General features: G+C 37.4%; 1 long non-coding RNA gene across 1 annotated transcript in view; it reads right to left on the reverse strand.

The window, feature by feature from the left end:
• Positions 1–470: 470 nt before the first annotated feature.
• LOC121295813 overlaps positions 471–5,088 on the reverse strand; it is an 8,999-nt gene continuing 4,381 nt past the window's right edge. The window contains exons 2-3 of the long non-coding RNA XR_005946977.1: positions 1,362–1,419; positions 471–916 (exon numbers count right to left, since the gene is read on the reverse strand). This is a non-coding gene — a long non-coding RNA (uncharacterized LOC121295813). The remainder of the gene's footprint in view (positions 917–1,361; positions 1,420–5,088) is intronic.

Below are 5,088 nucleotides of genomic sequence, written 5' to 3' on the forward strand. Positions count from 1 at the left end.
GGCAGGCTAGAAAGAGGAAGGGTGTGTCTATGTTGAAAAGGGGGTGGGGCTTACCAGCAGTTGCATCACTTAAAAGGAACTACTGTAGCAAGCCGTGGAGCTCTCTTGCTTTCTGCATTCGCCTTGTGCTAGCTCTGCTTATTTCTTAAATATTATACTAGTGTAAGTATTTTACAGTGAAGCACCCGCTTCTTCTTCATTAACCCTTTCAGCATTAACAAACTCACTTTAAAAAAAAAACTACCCTAAGATAACTAATTGAATAGTTTATCCTTCCTAGACCCTTAGAAAAGTTTTTCTGAGTACGATGAACCATATCTTAGCATTGCAAAGAGGTTTGCTAAATCATAATGATAAACCTGGCAAACCATGGCAAACTACAGTAAATGTATTAGTATAGCCATGGGAAAAATACTAAGCAGAAATACTGTGGTAAACTTTTATAAGGACCGGTCTGCAGTATTGAAATAGTTAAAAAAAAAAAAAAAAAAAAGCTATCTAGCATCTTTCTAGTGTTAACCCTTACATAGCACATTGTACACTGCTTACAAAGTCATTAATTCGCAATGCAGCATTACTTGATAACTACTTAGAAACTGGTGTTTCCATTTAAGTCAAAACTCAATTTCAGCTGTAGTGTAGTGATAGATTCTCTGGCACTTCATTAGACCCCCTAGTGTATAAGGAACCCCATTGTGAGGTCCCTATTGTGTGCCCTTCATACAGAAACAAAGTGTAAACTCCAGAATATAAACATATCAAATGCACACGGCAGGCAAATGCAGTTGTTGTTTTGAACCTCGAGTTTGACTTACTTGCTTGTTTATTGCAGTCTCACGCAGAACCCCCATTAGCGCTTAGATCGGGCTCTGCTGTTCCTCCTTTAGCCATGTTGACAGGACACAAATTCAGCTCCCTGAAAAAAGTGGGTATGATTCATTTGCCTATCATTTGCATAGCTTCTATAACTTGTGTGAAGTGAACTTCCTTTTTCTTTTTATATTATTTCTGTTGCAATGTCACAGAATACAATTCAACAATAGGAATCTAACACCTGCACATCAAATACAGACCGTGCCTACAATTCCCTGCTTTTCTAAACTACTGTTTTAAGATTTCTCTGCTCCTTGGGAATTGGAAGTGCCTGTACGAATTTTTATAGCAGCTGCTTACCTAACAGAAAAATTAGACAAACTTGAGATTGTCTTTTTATATCCCCATGGTTTTAGAAACTGTAATATAGCTGTCTACTAAAGTTACCTTTATATAGTCTGGTTTACACACGACCAAAAGAGATACAGAAGGTGGACTCTCTAAGCATGCACGGACAATGCTGATTTTGTTAACAAGCAGATGTGTACCTCCGAATGCGTGACTGAGTGCCTGAAGTTATGGATGTGTCTCTGGTGTGCGATGAATCTGTGAGATTAGAATAAAAACACCATATGAACAGGAGACCAGAGTTCAAGACAACGGAGGCAGGATATACAGCACTCATAAAAGCAAATACCTGTGGTTATGCCCTACAGTGGTGAGCTGAAGAGTTTATAATGGGACTGATTAATGTTTCAGAAACAGCTATACAGTACCAGTAATAGCCCGTGTCCAAAAATACACAGGCTATAAATGCTCATCACATTTTAAATCACCACATTTCTGGTTAACACAGTTCTGCTAAAGGATTTAAAAATATCTTAGATCAGTTATTCTGATGTGAAACAACTTGCCAACAGCATGAAATCCATTTGTGAGTTAGGGCAGAGTTAGATCTATGATTAGACATGCGTATATCGTTGAATCCCACACAAACAGCAGGACATTGCCATCTGGTGTCAGAATGTATAAAAGCACATGCTGCACCAAGCAAAAAAGGGACAGGCGGATCTGCAGCAGAGGGCAGTAATTGAAGGCTACAGCTTGCAGAAGTGAAGATGGGAGGCTAAGATGCTGCTAAAAAGCAAGTGAGACTACAGGGTTTAGAGAGTCAAAAATATTGTTCTAAAGCTGATGTTTTATCCCCAGGAGGACAGATTGAGCTGTTTTTTAAATCACTCTCTTAAGCGTCAGAGGATGTGTCATTAATAAAGATCTTTGATTCACCACAGACATGAATGGAAAATACCAAGCGGCGAAGCTTAAAACAGCGAGGGGTGGATGCGTTATTCTACAGGAAGAACCGGTGATCAAAGAACCGACGAGGACAAAATGAAGTCAATCACAAGATGCATCCTAAATAAAAAAAAAAATCAATGTGGAAATCAAATCGTGTGTTTAAAAAAAGCAATGACCAAAAAAAAAAAAAAAATTTCTTTAAAAGTTTTTTTTTTTTTTTTAACCGATTTTGCAGTTAATCTGTTTGAGTCTATGGTGAGGATCCATTATAAATAATTAATAACACATCTAGAATCATCTTATAACCGTTGATATAAACAATTTTAGATTGTTAATAATAACCAGTTGTAACAGAACTAAACATTTAAGTAAGTTTCATTAAAACATGGCAGTTGCTTGTTCCTTGTTTATAATCTTTAAATCCATGTATACAAGTTTTAAAACAGATCTTTAAACTGAAGTGTGGAAAACCATTTCTTGGCCCCCCTTTCACATACAGATTGTGAATGAAAGCCTGCGGAGGTTAGTTCAAACCTCAATGATCTTAAGGAACGGGCTCTCTCGCAGGGATTCAGTTGAGAATAGTCAGATGGATGAACTACTGACACATTTTTCTTTGAAGTTTACCTCAATAATCTTACATATAGATGCCAGCTGAAAGGTGACAGGTTGATTAATATGTTTTACATATCCAGCAGTGGTTGGGTAGCATTGCAGCTTCGATGATTCAAGTACCAATCCATACAGTTGACTGCAGAAAGGCCTCTCATTTACATTCCCTACAATTGACTCAGAACTCTGTGTTCTATCCACACAATCATGTGACTTGGCTTTAACAGACTAACATATTGCAAACTGAAAGCAACCTCATCATTTAATGAAGGATTAGTGAATACATGCATCAAGATATTCTCTCAGCTAACTTTCCAGCAGAGCAAATCTCTTGTGCTTTAGTTAATATACGGAGGGAAGGTAGGAATTAACCAAATCAGAGACCTGAAAAACGTCTGAAAAAAAAAAAGAAACATAAAAAACAAAACTTCAGCTCCACAGTAATCGAGAAGGGGATACATCAGTGATAAAGATTATGAAAGGGTTCATTGTATAGTATAAAAGCATGGATGGTGTGGAAAGTCAGATTCGTTGGACCCGTCTTGCTTTATGTGCACCTCCAGATCTGCAAACAATGACATAAATTAAGTTGATCTGATGAAGCTATGGCACTTATAATGCTGTGCAGGGCCCTGCAATTAAAATTTAGAAATAAGCTTAGCATTCACTTCTCTGATCTGCAATTCAAATTCTATAACCCTGTGCAAAGTGGCACATTTGTCAGAGAGAAGACAAACCCTAATTAACTGATACTTTGTTTGCATAATACTGGTAGCCCAGATGCTGCATTTGTATTTCTCTACTGAACCTAATCCATCGTAATTAAACATTTGTCAGGGATTACAGCAGCCCCCCAAGTCCATACAGGGATAAATATTGACTGTTGCTCATAAAGATTGAACCCAGGGTTCAGAGTACAGATCAGGCGAATGTGATGTCTATCATGTTGCTGCAGCTGCTTTTGTTCAAACTGAGATGGGTCTAAATGCTATTTTACAATTTGCAGGTCTCTGACAGTATTCTATAAAGGGCAACCCTTAAGTCGATGACAATTAAACTGCATTCATTTGCATAGCATGCAGTGCCATCAGGTGGCCAAATGTGGCAGTCAACGACAAGCAAATTCCAATCTAAATTGCTTGCTCCATACTCACATATTCACACATTTCAAAGGAAACTTTCTTTTTTCTATAACAAATACACAAGATTTCAATCTGATTAAATCACCCTTGCTATTCCTAGGGACATTCCTGATTTCTTATACTAATTTCCAACATCCTGCCAACTAAAAATTTAAAAAAAAAAAAAAAAAAAAAACCTAATATAACCCACATGGTGTTGGGTTTAAAAAAACGGAATCCTTTACATACATCAGCACTCATTTCCACATTGTTGTGGATGCCTGTGCCTCAACTTGGCCTACCAAGAGAGAGATTTTTTCTTGCGACTGTAGCCTTTCTGCACAAAATGACAAAGTACGGAACATATTTCAGCACAGACTTCTAGAATCCACAAGGTGGCGGTATTTGTACATAATTAGAATGCAAGCTAACGTGCATGCTGCAGTGGGCAGGCTGTTGTCACACGTGTTAATTTGTGCGTCAATTTACAATTGGTTTCACGGACCCTGATTAGAACTAGTCTTGAACTTTCTTGCCTTAATTAACATTAGACATGCAGATCAGGGGTTGTGAACTCAGATAGCGTTTAGTGCGTTGCGACTAGGTTAACCCTAAGCAATGTCCTGGCAAACAATGTTGACAATTAACTTTACACCACGTGTTTAAGGGGAGAAAGCATTGAATGTTAATGTAAAATGTTTTTATAATAATAATAATAATAATAATAATAATAATAATAATAATAATAATAATAATCTGTTATAACAAGTATGTAGACAGATTCGTTCATAGTTCTTAAGACAAAACCTTCCCTAGTATGTAAGATATATCGCACATTACCCACAGCTAACCACACAGAATTAGAAGCGCACTGTAGCGGAAAAATTAAACAGAACACCGATCACCGGTAATCGGGATTTCTTTTAGGCGCAGTGATAGACACATACTATTCACTGTTAGAAATGCAAACCACTCGGAATGTATCTGTGATCAAGTGTCTCTCACGCAACAGTTAAAGGGGTTGTGCTCTATTCTCTCCTTTTAGTGTTAATAGATGTTTTGTTTTGATAACCGTTATTTCCAAAGCGGGGATAAGGAAACCACAGCAACCTGCTTGTCTGAAAATCGCATTATCCCTTATTGAAAACAAACTATATACACAGAAGCAGGTGTTTTTATTTGTTTGTTTGTTTGTTTGTTTGTTTGTTTGTTTGTTTGTTTGGAAGTGTGCCTTGTCTCCGCT

The sequence above is a fragment of the Polyodon spathula genome, chromosome 20 (assembly GCF_017654505.1).
Source record: "Polyodon spathula isolate WHYD16114869_AA chromosome 20, ASM1765450v1, whole genome shotgun sequence".
Taxonomy (NCBI): domain Eukaryota; kingdom Metazoa; phylum Chordata; class Actinopteri; order Acipenseriformes; family Polyodontidae; genus Polyodon; species Polyodon spathula.